This window comes from Gorilla gorilla, chromosome 10 (genome assembly GCF_029281585.2).
Source record: "Gorilla gorilla gorilla isolate KB3781 chromosome 10, NHGRI_mGorGor1-v2.1_pri, whole genome shotgun sequence".
In the NCBI taxonomy this organism is placed as follows: Eukaryota; Metazoa; Chordata; class Mammalia; order Primates; family Hominidae; genus Gorilla; species Gorilla gorilla.
In genome coordinates, this window is record NC_073234.2 from 146,097,901 (window position 1) to 146,114,687 (window position 16,787).

Genomic DNA, 16,787 nt, shown 5'->3' on the forward strand with positions numbered 1-16,787 from the left:
ACACTAGGCACTTTCAAATTATTCTCTTGCAGCAATTTTGAAATAAGCATAACTTTAAAGCTGCTCGCACATACTCACAACCCCTGTGAAAGTTGTTGATAACTTTTCCAACTCAGATCTGTGAATAAGCATCTTAATATGTTTTATTGACATAGAGGGGCACCGAGACCTGTCTGGATGGAGGGAAACGACAGAGCCGTTGAGAATGGTCATTGTGGATTTAGGCAGGAAATGCTGCCTTTGGAGAGATTAAAATTTAGCAGCCACTGAGGTGTGCTTCAGGCAGCTCTAACTTCCTCCAGACTGGAGCTACTCTCGGAGAGCCTCCTCTTCCAAGTCAAATGTGCAGCCCATCTCAGACTCACGAACTAGGCCCACTGTTTCAAACAGTCATGAGGACCTATTTTCTAATTGCTCTCCCTTCATGGTGAAATAATTCAAACATTCCACTCCCTTCTAGAGTGAGAACAAGAGCTAAATTTAAATGCAATAGCTTAATGATGCATCTGCAATTCCAAGCAGCCAACAATCTATCAAAAAAAGACCAGCTCATTCCAAATATAGGAAAGACTCATACACACATACATCACTCCACTCTAGCTTCCAACCCCAGAATGACCAAAATTTAAAAATATCAAAAAAGTAATAAGCCCTCAAAATAATCTGCTTGTGATCCCTAGGAGGACAGATTGGCTTCTGTATCCCATAGGCCAAGTATAATAAATGCACTGGAAAAACATTACAACTAATAACCCACACCACTCAGTTGAAACACACTCTTTGAAAGTGTTCTTAATGACACAATTTGTCTTTTTAGGGCATACAGATAAACATATTGTCATAAATTATATTCATTGAAGAAACTGATACCATTATATTAATAATGAAAATGAAAGGGTTTTGAAATATTTTTCAGGAATCTTACCCACCTCCAAGGATGCTGCCTTTACTCATTAAGTGATGATTAGTGGCTCTATTGTAATGAGAAACAAATGATTACCAAGTGTATATCCTACATTGGAAACAGTTAAGTTTCACATCAGACCTTTTCTGCCTTCTTCTATGGAAAATGAATGCATAAAATAGGAATCAGAGGACTGGGTGTGGATTTAGGTCTACTGAACACATACTGGCTGGATCCATTACCACCATTATCACCACGACTACCACCAGCATCACCATCTGCTCCTCCATCACCATGACTACAGCCGGCATCACCATCATCTTCTCCATCACCATGACTACCGCTGGCATCACCACCATCTTCTCCATCACGACTACCGCCAGCATCACCATCAGCTCCTCCATCACCACGACTACCACCGGCATCACCACCATCTTCTCCATCACCACGACTACCGCCGGCATCACCACCATCTTCTCCATCACCACGACTACCGCCAGCATCACCACCATCTTCTCCATCACGACTAATGCCGGCATCACCACCATCTCCTCCATCACCATGACTACCAGTCATCACCATCTCTTCCATCACAACCACTGCTTCATCACACCTCCTCCATCACCACGACTACCGCCGGCATCATCACCATCTCCTCTGTTGCCACGACTACCTACCACCAAAATCATCACCATCTCCTCCATCACCACGACTACCACCAGCATCACCACCATCTCCTCCATCACCATGACTACCAGTCATCACCATCATCTTCTCCATCACCACGACTACCACAGGCATCACCACCATCTTCTCCATCACGACTACCGCCAGCATCACCATTATCACCGTTATCACGACTACCGCCAGCATCACCATCATCTTCTCCATCACCATGACTACCACCAAAATCATCACCATCTCCTCCATCACCACAGCTACCACCAGCATCACCATCTCCTCGATCAAGTCTACTGCCAGCATCACCGCCATCTCCTCCATCACTACAACTACCGCCAGCATCATCAACATCTCCTCCATCACCAGGACTACGGCTAGCATCATCACCATCTCCTCCACCACCACCACGCTTCCTGGAATCTGAGACTCAGACTCATTTGCCAAGCCCAGGCAGAGGCACCAAAGGTCCAGCTGATTCATCTTCTGCTGCGCGATCAAATGCAGGTGGAACAGTCAGTGCCACCAGTGCCTAGCCAGCCATTTCCGGGTTGAAAACCTTTAGTAACAGAAAGCAGCTGTTATTCTTACTATCCAAGATTGTCTCATGATCACACAGGGTGAAATGAACTATTGCCCTGAGTTCAGATCACACCTCTGCACAGGAAACCTCAAACCAAACATTTCACAAGGAATGAAGAAACCAGCCTAGAGTTCTCTCCTGAACCCTGAACCTGACCATCGAACTGTGGATTTTCCCGTGTATTTAGGTGTCAGTCGGGTAACTCAAACTCAAAACTGGGCTTCGGCGCAAACCTGAGTGTGAATCTCCCCACACTTCTACTGCTCTCTCAGTCTTTCTCATCCTAGGAAATGGTCCTCCCCTTCCACCATGCAGCCCACGCCAAAAATATGAAGGCCATTCTTGTCACCCCCTTGCACTCCCTCTCAGCCCAGTCTATCACAATGGCTAGCAGGTCCTGCTGCCCCACTATATCCGGGACCTCTCCAATGACCCTCACGTCCACTACCATCCTGGTGCAGGCCACCCTTGCAAGTCATGTGGACTACATGGTTGCCGCCTAATCCTGTTTGCTCCCACGCTTACCTCCACCTCCATTCAGAACTGGAAGTGATCTTATTAAAATAAAAATTGGATCATGTCACTCTCCACCTAAAATCAATCACTACTCTCTGGCCATTGTTCTTGAGATTTAGAATCAATACCCTAGCACAGCCAGCCCTGAGGTCCTGAATGAACTGCCCTGTCCATCTGTCCCCATCTGTGCTCCAGACACCCAGATTTTCAGGCATCAAGTTCTTTCTTGCCTCAGGGCCTTTGCACGGCTGTTCCCCATGATATTCCTCTCTCTGTGAGGGTAAGGACCACATCTGCTCTGTTTACTACTTAGTCCTCTTAATTAGAGGACATACAGTTGGCACTCGATAAATATGCCTCAAATAAATCAACAAACCGTGAAAGAACAGACACAGCCCCTAACTGATACAGAGGAATACTGCCTCTGAGAAAAGAAAGGACGACTTACCACAAAGTTTCTCTGCTGAGTTCCTGGTCTCAGAAGAGGAAGTGGGAAATTTCCCCAGCGGTCTCCCAAAGCTTGGGTCTGATCGAATGTGGCCTCAGCACCTGCAGGCTTCAGGTGTGGCGGGTCATTTCCAAGCTGCGGGAAGAAGCAGACACAATCTTCTGTCACCAAAGAATGACTTGCAATTTTGCTTGTCTGCCTCCTTCACCTTCCTTGATGCTTAAGAGCCAGGGAGAAGCAGGAATTCTGCTACCATTTTCCAGTTCAGAACACTGAGGGCTGAGTGAGGGACAGATTTGAAACTGAACTCATGGTCCTCCCAGCCTGAGATTTTTCTTTCCCTTCAACCAAATTTCCGGGTACGGAACAGTGCAACAATACAACACAGCCATTGACATGAAGCTTTCATGACTCCTTGAGTATACTATCAAGTTCCTGAATTTGCCAAGAGAAATGCACTTAGGGCTAATTATCCAGGATAGACAGATGATAGCAAGGGACAGAATTGAGGGCACAAGTCAATAACTGGGCATGCACTGCAGATATACTTAATTATCAAGATGTGACTGATGCCCAGCTGATGACAGAAAGAGTTATTATAGGTCAAATTAATTAATAAAAATAAATATAAAAACCAACAAGCATGCTACACATAGTAAACTCTTAAAGAATTCCCACCTTGGCCATCAAATATTCAAAAGCAAAAATTCCTGTATATCAGTAGACCTTCATGTTGACATGCACAATCAAAATATCAGAAATTTCTTTACTTCTGTTTTGTTAAAAAGAGTTATTAACCTGCTCAGAACCACAGAATAAGATGATAAATGGAATTAACTTCGGTTTCATCAAAAAGCTTGCTAATATCCTGCATCCATATGAACCAGCAGGAGCGAGAGGAAGGATAAAAAGCAAGTGAGGCTTTATCCTAGAACTTGGAGCTGAAAAACCATCTGTATGGTCAAAATTCAATTTATTTCAATTTAGCAAACATGTTCTGAGCACCTGCAAAGTTCCTGACAGCTGTTAGGCCCAAGCATGAGTAAGATCAAGGCCTTCCAGGACCCTCCGTCCGACAGGGAATACCAGAACAGGCATGCATAATGTTAGTTCAAGCTAGAATCTAATAAAATTTAGAATTTTGTGCAAGCAATCTGTGAGGGAAACACATCTAGGCAGGAGACCGAAGTTTATTTTCTAGAGATATTTAATGAGGGAGCTCAGGACTCACATGCAGCAGGTAGAGGTCATAACAGCCAAGTGCTATTATATTGAAAACAGAAATTAGACAGTCCGCCTGCGAATACCCCTCCCCAGATCCAATGCATTAAGCAGGTAGGTGGATGCTACCCCTCACCACTCTCAAACTAGGCAAGAGACTGGAAATATTTTGGTAGAAAACTACAATCCAAGAGCAAAGACCATGTTTGACATGAGGAGCTTCTACAACAAAATGTGTTCAGCTCCCTCACAGCTACCCTGGAGTGAGCTCACCACTGACCTCCCCCAACCTGTCAAGACTATGCTCCAAAAGCAGTCTTGGAGTACCAAGGAGTACAACCAAGGAGTACAGCTTCATTTAAAAACCTCTAATATGGAAGAGTAAAAGAACATAACGATAAAACCCAGAAGAGAGAGAGATCATCCAGCCAACCAACCAAGCTTAAAAAAAAAAAAAAAAAAAAAGCAACAAGTCTAACAAGCATCTTCAGAAAGCACATAAAAGTCAAGAACAAGATGCTAAAAAGACCAATGAAGGACAAAAAGAACTCTTCTGAATGAAAAAGATAGTTGCTGAAATAAAAAATTTAATGGCAGATTTGGATGATAAAAGATATGCACCAAAGTGCTAGAAAATATTAAAGATAAAAAGAGACTATCAATCCAGGAGGTCTAACTTTTACCAATAAGGTTTCTAGAAAGAGAAAATAATAACAACAATCAGCTGACTGATGCCCAGCCAACTACAGAAAGAGTTATTGTCGGTCAAGTTAATTAATAAAAATTAACATAAAAATTAATTATAAAAATTAATATAAAAAATATAAAAAGCATGCTACACATAAACTCTTGGGGAATTCTCATCTGGGCCACCAAATATTTAAAAACAAAAATTCATATATATATATGTATCAGTAGACCTTCATGTTGACATAAACAACCAAAATATCAGAAATTCCTTTACTTCTATTTTGTTAGAGTTTTTAAACTGCCCAGAATCACGATAAATTGAAAATTGTCAGAAAAACATAAGAACATGTTCTAGATTAAAGGATCTCTGAGTGCTCTGCAACACAGATGAGAACAGACCTAAGCAAAGAGTACCATGAGATTCGAGAAGGTGAATGATAAAGAGAAGGCCCTAAATACTTCCCATAACCGTTAGAAAGAAGAGGTGGAATTTTAAAGAGGAAAAAAATGGGTTAGGGCATTAGACTTCTCAGCAGCAATCTTGGAAGCCAACAGAATGTCTTTAAAATTCTGATTGACTATTATTTCCAACTTAAGGTTCTATACCCAAAACAAGCTGTCAGTCAAGTGTGAGGATAGAGAAGAGAGATTACCATACTTGCAAAGACTCATAAAATGTACCTCCGCAGTCTGTTCTTTCTTAGGAAATGACTGGAAGCTGTGCTGCAGCAAAACAAGTGGGAAAAAAAAAAAGATAAAAGGGAAAGCCACAGGATCCAGGAAACAACAAATCCTACCCTAAACAGGGATAGAGAAGAATTCCAAGGTGACAGCTGAGCCTTAGCTCTCAAGAGCAATGAGTTTGAAACAAGATTACAAAGGGCTTTAGAAATAAAGAATCTAGAGAAAAGAGAGACTCAAGAAAAGCTTTTGATATCAGAAAGAACGGGAGAAGAGTTTTTAATATGTGGATTGCAAATGGCACAATTGAAAATCAGGCTATTAATAACTCCAGGAAAACTAAAAAGCCATACAATGAAAGGGATGTAACCACAGTCACTAATTGGTGCTACCATTAGCAATATACACACAATAACAACGTAACAACTAAGTATTCACTTAAATAAAGTAGCAATTTAACTATGTGTATAGACTGGGGGAGGGAAACTAAGATAACTAAATCTTCATTTACCACAAAGCTTCTCAAACTCAGCAATGTGACATTTGGGGCCAGATAATTCTTCCTTGTGCAGGCTGTCCTGTGCACTATGGGGTGTTTAGCAGCATCCCTGCCAGTAGCAACCAGAGGCCAGTAGCACACACGTTTCCCTGAATCATGACAAACAGAAGTGTCTCCCAACGCCAACCCTGAAAGGCAAAACTGCCCACTCAAAGCCCTTTGAGAACCACTTATCTACCACCCCAGAAAGTGCTGCTAATATTTTTTACTTTGGAAAACTGGTAAGTCAAACAAAAAAAGGTTACAATATTGGCAATTTTTACTATTATTTAAGAGCTTCAAGAAGAAACCACTAGAAGTATTGAAAGTGGGCTCAAGGGACTGGGTATGGAAAGAAGAGACAGCACGAGATTTTTTTCATATACCTTTATACACCTAATTTTTCAAATTATATGCATGCACTTTCAAGTTAAAAACTACTGTTGCAGCACAAAAGAAAGCATGCTTGTGTCTAGCTTGGGAACTCACTGAAGTCTTCCTCCACAAATCTTTCTCAAAGGAAACCTTATACTATCACATTAACTTACTTGATATGCCCATGTCTTTTCTTTAAACTACATGAAACAAATAGTTATCACATAAAAACATTTTTAAAAATCTATACATCTCCTAAAATCAACTGATGTAACACCACTGGTTCACCTACTTCATCGTGGGACGATTTCAGCAAACAATAAAACAGAGACGTTTCTAACCAGATCAGATGGGCTGGATGCAAACAAATCAAGGCAGACACCTCCAGTGAGATCCCTGCAGGCAGAGGCACATCATCGTCATTGCTGACTACCTCTTAATGCAAACCCCCAAGTCCTTACCTCCACCAACACACATCCTATTCTGCTCCTCTAAGGAATCATGTTCTCTCAGAGAAATCATTAAGAATAACATGAAAAAACGAGATTACAGGAAGTCACGATAATCTGCAAGTGATGTACATTTTTTTTTCTAGTTCTATTAAAGAAGAAAAAATTTGGGGTGGGGCAATGATTCCTGGCTTCTCAATGCATTTAGTGCAGGTCGGTGCCCTCCGTATAGAACAAGTAAACCTACCGCTTTCTCCCTTCATCTTCCTGGGCTCCCGGGATGTGCTTTTTCAACCACCCTGTTCTCTTTGCTCTGGGGCCCCTCCTGTCCTCGGCTCGGCCTACTCCATCGTTAAAGAGGCTAAGGGGCTTTAATATCTCACCAGGCTGACTGGAGAGCTTGCTAATGATTATAGGGCATAAAAAACTACTCTGTATGGTTACATGTGAAGTATGTTAATTATTAATTCAAAAGTGGTCCAGCAAGATAAAGGATTTGTGGGGCTGTGCATAACCAACCCTAATGAGCCCACGTAAAATTGAGTACAGAGCTTGAAGACCACTTTACACAAAGTTTTAATTAACAGAGCCATTTACGCAGAGAGGAAAACAAAAACAATGATTCATTGATGTACGTTTTACTGCTGCCATCGAACACCAGGACACATAAAACACTGGCCACCTGCTCTGCCCCATAAACATCTTCCTCACAGAGCACAGGATCATGCCTTCTGCCAGGAGGGAGGAGCCAGTTCTTGCTATTTAATGTTAGGCATAGACGCAGTTCATCTCATCTGTTTACTACAAGGTCCTCGCTACATAGAATAAAAAAAGAACCCCCCAGGTCTTAAGCCAGAGTCAGCACCCTCACGTTTTGCTGTATATTTCAACTAACAGCGGACCTACATGAAATTAAAATGCTACAATTATATCTATTGTCTGAGTATATTCATTATCTAAAGGGTGTTCAACTTTGTCTCATCTTTCAGCTCAAAGAATTGAAAATGTTGCACAAAAATTGAATACAGAGTAGGAATTTCCACTTGAGATTTCACAACTTTGAATGGATGCTGTTTCTAATGCCAGTTCTGTGATGCTTAAACTAGCAAAACCAAACTGTTTCCACCAGAACGGTGAATTCCTGAGGGAGGAAGGTTGGAGGGACAAATAACGGAACACCCAGCCCTTGCCTTTCCTCCTGAGCCACATCCTATCCCGAGTGTCCTGCCCACAGCCTACCGACACTGACCCTCGAGACCAAAGGTCTTTTCTAGCCTGATACAAGGCCTGAGGACAGATTTGGAACAGCATACCCACAGGGTAGTAACAGTGATTTGAGCCGCAATTAAGACCCAAAGGTTTAGAAACCAGGGGTTATCACAACCCCCCCCCCCGCCAGGCTGGAAATGCCTCTTCCCACCTCTCAGCCCAGAAGACAACCCTTGCTCTACAGCCCACAGCCTAGAAAGAGATCGATTTCCCGTCTGTGTCTAAGCTGTATCTCATTAACCCACGGGGCTCTTTCCCCAGCCCCAAAAGCAGGTACTTACAAGGCACCGGAGATCAGTGGTCTAGTGGACCAGACAGACTGGTCCAGGCCTCCCCGCCGGCCCCCCTTCCCGTCCCCGTGGACGCCAGCCTCTCTGAGCCTCGGATGTTTGTGCTCGGCACCAGGCTGGAAGGCTATTTACTTATTCATGGGCTGCCCAAGCCGGCCAGGAACTGCTTTGTGTCAGCTGAATAGGATGGTAATTCAATCTGCGAATGGGAGCCGTTGGCACACAGCACGCCTGTCATAATGAGTCACAGGGGGGACAAGCACCGAGCGTTCAGAGCCACTGGGAACCTGTCCTTCGACAACGAGCTGTGTCACAAGACACCACCTTCCTTTCCTCAGTCGCTCTCTTCCCCCCGAATCTCCCCACCCCAGATCAACTCTCCTGGAGATGCATGACACAGAATTACATATCCTTGGGAGCGGAGACGGGGAGGCGGGTAATGCCACCTGTTCTCTTGAGCTGTATACATGGAAAGAGAGGAGACAGAAGTGTTGGGAAGGAATCTGAAGCAAGAAAAGCGGAGTGAGGAAGCGGGAGGAAAAGCTCACCTGCACCAGGAGTCCTCAGGTTTAATGTTTTCTATGCCCTATCTCACACACTCATCAAAGCCCTTGGAGCAAATGAACAATTAGCCTCAGGCAGGTTAACAATCACACCCGAAGTCTCTGACTGGGGGTCTTTGAGCCCTGGTCCATCTCACGTCACAAGCCACATGCTGCCTTTGGTCCAGCACGTCACATCATCCAATGCAAAGAAACCTGCCTCTCTTTAAAGATGACTTTTTTTTTTTCCAGACAAGGTCTCATTCTGCCACCTAGGCTGAAGTGCAGTGGCGTGATCTCAGCTCACTGCAGCCTCGACCTCCCAGCTTCAAGCTATCCTTCCGCCTCAGCCTCCCAAGTAGCTGAGGCTACCGGTGCTTACCACCATGCCTGGCTAATTAAAAAATATATATTTTTTTGTAGAGATGGGATCTCACTATGTCACCCAGGCTCATCTCAAACACCGGAGCTCAAGTAATCCACCTGCTGCAGCTTCCCAAAGTGCTGGGATTACAGGCCTGAGCCACCACACCCGGCTGACTCTACCTGTAAACAAATCATTTTCTGTTTCCAATAACAACAGAGTCTCCAGCACATTAATTAAAGTCACAGAATCCAGAGCACACAAAAAAAAGGGAGCTGAGATTCAGAGATGAGAAGACCCTAGCCAGGTGACACAGCCCAGCTCCCCCTGCCCCAGGGGACCAGGCAGGATGGAGCCCATCCCCTCTCGTTCTCCTTCCGGGGTTTCTTGAGAGTTAAGGACATGCCTTTCATCAGATTGCTTTGTTCCAGCCTCAGGAAGCTCAGCAGTTCATTTTCTCCACATCCACTGCATGGGCTGCTGGTTACTGCTGTAGAAAAACCACAAGCCAGGCGGGCCAGCGCCTGGACCTACCTCTGTCCCCATTAGACAGTCACTCCAGGAGGGGAGGGACCCTGCTTATCGTATTCTAAGCACCCAGGAGAGCATCCGGCCAAAGGAGCTACTGAAACACTTGTTGAGATGCCAAATGAATGAAGTCTTCAACCTCTCTGTTGCCTTCCCATATGTAGCAGTGAGGATAGGCTGGACTCTGCTGTGGTTACAAATAATTCTGATTACAGTGGCTTAAGATCACCTGGGTGCATTGGTGGCACCTGCCCTGTGTCTGCAGCTCTGCTCCAAATCATCCCCACCTGGGACCCAGGCTGACAGAATGGCCACCACCCAGGTCACTGCACATCAGCAGGAAGGAGAAGCTCGAGGGGATACTGCTGGCATTGAGAGCTGCACCCCAAGACACTGGCGATTTCTGTGCTCTGGACACCAATTCGTGACTCACAAGTTATTCATCCAATGCTATCTCATTGTGGCACCTGCTACTGTTTCCATGCATCATGCACAGGCCCAGATGGAAAGATGGGGCCCAGGGGTGCAGTCCCACCTAACATCTGAAAGGGACCTGATGAATGCCCACACGTCTTATTGTCCTCCCAACACTTCCCCACTCTACATTCCAGCTTCTGACTTCACTCCCCTGCATTCTCCTACCGGGGCCCCCTACATCCACTCCACCACCCCCTACTGTCTTCTCCACACAGCCAACTTGCAAAACGGAAATCTATGTCCCTCCCCTGCTAAAGCCCCTCTGCCTTCCAGCCTCTGAGTGAAGGTTACCATGCCACTCGTGACCTGGTTCCGCTAAGCCCTCAAGGTTCATCTCTTGCCACCACCCTCCATTTCCATGCTTTATGATGAACTACTCCTTCCAAGATCTCAAACGGAGTCTTTGGCCTCTCTCGGCCAGACCTCACACTTGCTATCCCCCAGTGAGGCTGGTCTATACTCCTTGTCCCGACATGGCTGGCTCTATTGTCTTTCAGGCAGATGTCACTTCGCCCAAAAACCCTCCCTCTAACACCTTTCATCTGTGTTCTCATGTCATCTTCCCTCCCTACCGGCACTCTTGAGCACCACAGATTCCTAATTTCCTAACTACCTATTGGTGGTCCTCACAAAACTAGAACCAAGTGGAGATTGGCGGTTGTATGTATCTTATTTACCAGCTGGTTCTGTGCAGGTGCAAGGACCCAGCTTTGTTTTTTTACCAGCTGAATCACCTTGAACACTCATTGGACCTCACTAAACCTCAATTGACTCAGCTGTGAAGTAGGTATAATAGTATCCCCTAATCCAAGGGCTTCTTAAATGGACTAGATGAGGTAATAACCACATAGCTCTTAGCCCAGTGTTGGGTATGTGCCAGATACTCGCACACTATTGAAGAAATGAACGGATGGGGAAATGAGTGAACACTAAACCATCAGCCAGCCCCATGACATGAGCCCAGCAAGGTAGGAATGTCAGCCTGGCGTTACAGAGAGTTTGGGTGTGGAGTCAGCACTGCAGAGAACAGCGCTGAGCTATGAGGAGAAACCAAGTACTGACAGCATTACTGCAGCCCCTGGATCAAGCTGTAACTGAAGCTGGATACCTACAGCTGGGTTTTTCAGTTGTGTTTCAACACATTCCCTTTTAGGACTAAGTCAATATAATTAGGTTTTCTGCCACTTTCAGTAAAAATCAAACCCAAACCAATACACACCTAGTAATGCCTTGGGGATGGTGTCTTGTCGCCTTGTTCTGGGTACAGAACAGCAGAGAATCATGAAGGTGTGTACGCTATGCCTATTCAGTACCATCTCTTTGGCTCCAGGTTGCATTTGAATGTTAAAATGGTAAAGTGTTCATAGCAGTATATATAGAAAATTCCACACTCCATAGCCATCAAATCTTCGCACTGAGATGTTCTGCGGAGCTGCATCCTGTTTTCCTGCCTCTGCTGCCTCATCCTGTCCTCAGATCACCTCTCAGCAGAGGCTAAAGCCCCACCGCATCTCCCCATCCCATCACCATTTAAAATGCTTTTCACCAGTTGCCCCAGTAGAATGGGAGGGCCCCTGGGAGTAGAGCCCTTGTTGGTCTCACAGCCCATGGGGCCCCTCCCAGCCTAGAGCAGTGCCTGGAACGCAGGGAACACTGGATTGACACATGTCGAGTGAATGAATGAATGAATGCGTGCCTGAGACAGCACATCGGACTGGAGGATCCACAATGCTTTAGTGTAATTAGTCATGCAATTAGTGAGTTCAAGAAGCAGCCCCCATTAAAATGAAAGCAATGTAAACCAACCCTGGGAACATATAATAAGAGTAATGTGATTAGAACCAAAGCTTCAGACCACAGTTAAGGAATCCTAAAATTAATGAAGATAAAGAATTGATCAATGTATCCCTGCACTGTCTGCCAGGAGCAAAGGGATTTGTGGGACTTGGTTAGAACCAACCCTGATGCCTAACAGAATGAGGTAGAGCTGCGATGTCCTGGTGTAAATGTCCTTCTGGTAACAATGTCCTCTTTCCTATTTGTTGTTTATCCAGAAACCTTCAGGCCTGGCTTGGGGTACCTTCCTGTACAGCTCATGGGAAAGGAGAGGAGGGATGAGCAGATTCCCTGGGTCCTGCCGGCTTTACTGACTTTGGTTATTAAGAAGATAATATTCTGGTTGGTAAATAAGTTATTTGGGGACTTTGGCATTGACTGTGTAGACAGTTGAGAAAATCAGGCTTCTTGGAATGCAAACTTAATGACCATGGGTTCTAATGTCCTCTGAACCCAGCCCCAGCTGCTTTGGTATAGTAACTTCACCAACATCTAGTTGCTAGAATGAGATAGTATTGGATGAATAACTTGTGAGTCACGAAATTGGTGTCCAGAGCACATAAATCGCCAATGTCTTGCCTTCTTGATTTCTCCAGGGTCTCCCCAGATGGACACACATTAAAGCCACCCTGCTTGGGAATAGACAGCGATTAAGTCCAGCTTAGAATTACTCCCATAAGCAACCAAGACGTCTTTCATAGGCAAATGAATGATATATCCAGATACTGGAATAACTCAACACTTTTAAAAAATAAATTATCAAGCCACAAAGAGATATAGAGGAGCCTTCATTGCACATCACTAAGTGAAAGAAGCCAGTCTGAAAAGGATATAAACTATATGATTCCAACTCTATCGGGGTCCCGAAGCCCCGAGCTGCGGGCTAGTAAAGGTAGCCTGTTAGGAAGGAGGCCGCACAGCAGGAGGTGAGTGGTGGGTGAACAAGTGACTGCCTGAGCTCCGCCTCCTGTCAGATCATCAGGCATTAGCTTCTCAAAGGAACGTGAACCCTCCTGTGAACTACGCATGTGAGGGATCTGGGCTGCACGCTCCTTATGAGTATCTAATGCCTGATGATCTGACGTTTCATCCTGAAACCTTTCCCCCTCCCCATCCGTTGTCTTCTATGAAACTGATCCCTGGTGCCAAAAAGGTTGGAGACCACTGAACTATAGTACATTGCGGAAAAGGCAAAACTGTGGAGATCGTTAAAAAAAAAAAAAATCAGTGGTTGCCAGGGGTGAGCAGCAGGAAGGGAAAAACAGGTGGAACAGGAGGGATTTTTAGGGCAGTGGAACTACAGGGTCTGATGCTATGACAGAGACACATTTGTCAAAAGCCATAGAATGCACAAGACAAGGAGTAAACCCTAATGTAAACTATGGACTCTAGTTAATAATACAATATCAATATTGGATCATCAACTGAAACAAATGTACCGTACTAATAATAGGGGAAACTGTGGGGTCAGGAAGAGGGGGTGCTTGGGAACTCCCTGTACTCTTTGATCAGTTTTTCTGTAAACCTAAAACTGCTCTTTTAATAAAAGCCTGGCCAGGCGCGGTGGCTCACGCCTGTAATCCCAGCACTTTGGGAGGCCGAGGCAGGTGGATCACCTGAGGTCAGGAGTTCGAGACCAGCCTAGCCAACATAGTGAAACCCCGTCTCTACTAAAAATACAAAAATTAGCCAGACATGGTGGCAGGCACCTGTAATCTCAGTTACTCAGGAAGCTGAGGCAGGAGAATCATTTGAACCCGGGAGGCAGAAGTTGCATTGAGCCAAGATCATGTCATTGCATCCCAGCCTGGGCAATAAGAGCAAAACTCCGTCTTAAAAAAAAAAAAAAAAAAATCTATTGGCCAGGTGCAGTGGCTCACACCTGTAATCCCAGCACTCTGGGAGGCCAAGGCACTCCAGACTAATAGAACAAGACCCTGCCTCAGAGAAAAAAAAAAAAAAAAAAAAAAAAATAACCCCAACTAAGTATTACATTTTTTTCAAAACTGACCAAAAAAGTACCTCACCCCTTTAATTGCTGTTCTTTTGTACACAGCAAGTGTCTACACCATTCCGGGTCAGTGGATTTCCTCCTGGTCAGCAGGCTGGGCTCATTCAGATGAGTCTGGGCAGCTCGGGGGCTGGGACTACCGTGTCCTCTGCTATACTCCCAGTCCCCGAATGGCACACCTGGCTCATGGGACCCACACCCTAACTATTTTGTTGAATGAAGTATTTTATTTCTTGTGTCTCCACTTAGCTACAAATGACAGATCATTAACAAGTGAAAATTGAAAGCCGAGATGAAAACCTCCCCCAGGAAACGTAGTCAGGCTGCTCCATTCTCCAGAGATGTAAATCAATAAAATAATTCCAGAGAGCTTAAGACGCTTGGATCACTCCATAAATTCCTGACATGTGAGGGAGCCCTCAACTTCCTGGCGTTTCTGTTCCAGGAAGTCTAACCCTGTGGGGACCTGGCTAGCTTTCTAGTCAGTTCTAGTTGGTTTGAATTATTGCAGACTGCACAGGTCATGCCTGTACACTCCGCTCCAGAACAACGGGCATCTCACGGTGTTATTCTCGATCACAGACATTTCAGCCACCAAGGAAGATGGGGAACAAACACACCGCCTAGAACCGCCCTTGCTGCTCAAGGAAACAGCTCAGAGAACAGGACACTCCCCGGGGACAATGTGTACCTGAGCTCAGCGATGCTTTGCATTTAATTAAACACACTTACCGCTCAAGAGCAATTTCATCAGCTTAATCATCTTACACGAAAATTAATTTTGCTCCCACTAAAAGCCCTGGAACAATTATGTATGGAACCTTCCATCACAGATTAAGCCTATCTTCAGCCCAATTATTTCTTTATTTTCAAACCGAAGTTCAGCGTATCATGCTATTTTCTAAAATAAAGTTATGTCCAGAATTTCATTTTCCATTTTAATGCTAGTTATTAACACTATTCGTGTCTGTAACCACAGCCAACATTTTGAGAGCTTCCTCTGTACTAAGAAAGGTTCAAAGCATCTTACTCAAAGTGTTCACTGAAGCTTCGAAAGAGCCCGTGAGGTAGGCACGGTGATGACCTGCGCTTGTTGCGCGGGAGACACCACGGCCCAGAGAGCTTCAGGCACCTCCTGGTCCTACAGCTTGAAAGACGAGGCGTGGGGATTTGGACGTCGGCATCTGGCCCCAGGGACCGCACAGCCACTGGGCTTCACCTCTGCCCCCTCCTGTGCCACCCCCTAAGTTAGAGGATCAACACAGACCAAGGGGAGAGGGGCAGCTGCTCTGGGCCACCAAGGTTTTCAAAGGAAAAATTATTCTCTTTTCAGATGTGAAAGGAAAGCCTAAGTGGGCCTTTGGAAACATTAAGTTGATAACTTTAATACTAGGAAACTACTGGGAACGCCATCAACCAAAGAAAGGGCAGACATGGCCCTGTTAAAGCTAACTAACGTCGGCGTCACAGCCGTCCTGGCACTCAGCACTGTTTCTGTGGATGGGCAGGAGAAACCGCAGTCTTGCCATTATTTTAACTGATTCTAACACGTGCCTTGGAATGCCGGCGCAGTGCTCTACTCGCAGCCACTGGCAGGCATGCAGTCATAATTACGAGATCACAGAAGGGTCAGATGGTCCCAAGTCCTCTTCTGTTTGCCATTCCAAGGACAGAAAGCTAAACCATGAGCCCTGACCGCACCGCAAGGGCCAGGTCTCCCAAGACTGGAGGAAGCCTTCATTTCATGGTGACTGCCGGACCCTCAGCCCTGCATCACGGGCTGGATTTAGGATGGTGACTGCCGGACACTCGGCCCAGCATCATGGGCTGGATTTAGGATGGTGACTGCAGCGCTTTGCCTTTCTTCTGCATCATAACTGCCGCCCTCAATTCTTCTCTGCTAATCAGCCTCATGGGCAGAGAGCCCCTCATTAGTGCCTGGGAATTAACTGTCGTGCAAAACAGAAAAACAAACTGCGCCTGTGTTGTTCCTGGAGTCCTGGGGAAGGAAGAGGTGGCCGTGCTGAGAGCACTCCGGGAAAATGAGTCAGCCCCAGGGCACCTCATGCCCCTTATGCTTGGCTGGAGAGTAAACCAGGAGGACAGAGTGGTCAACACAGCAAGGGGTGCCGAGTGTGGCTGCACCAGGCTGGGCCCCTTAAAGCCATAGGTGACAATGACAGCTCACCAGGGCCATCCAAGGATGGGGTCATACCTCAGTGCTGTACGTCATTAATCCCCACCCTGACTCTATAGATAAGCCACTATCCCCATTGTACAGATGAGAAAACTGAGGCAACCAGAGGTCAAATGCTGTGTCTAAGGTCACACAGTTTGTACATAGCAGAGCCCAGAGTCAAAGCCACGTCTCTGGTGCTAAAGCCATG

General features: G+C 45.4%; 1 protein-coding gene across 14 annotated transcripts in view; it reads right to left on the minus strand.

The window, feature by feature from the left end:
* RIMBP2 (RIMS binding protein 2) overlaps positions 1-16,787 on the minus strand; it is a 329,547-nt gene that overhangs the window by 235,304 nt on the left and 77,456 nt on the right. For 9 of the 14 annotated variants that reach the window (XM_063694494.1, XM_055357621.2, XM_055357617.2 and 6 more), the window contains exon 2: positions 3,130-3,264. The gene's annotated coding sequence lies outside the window, so the exon portion shown is untranslated. Of the gene's footprint in view, positions 1-3,129; positions 3,265-8,633; positions 8,935-16,787 lie in introns of those variants that run through there. The other 5 variants (XM_055357618.2, XM_019039232.4, XM_055357625.2 and 2 more) reach the window with 3 other exon arrangements.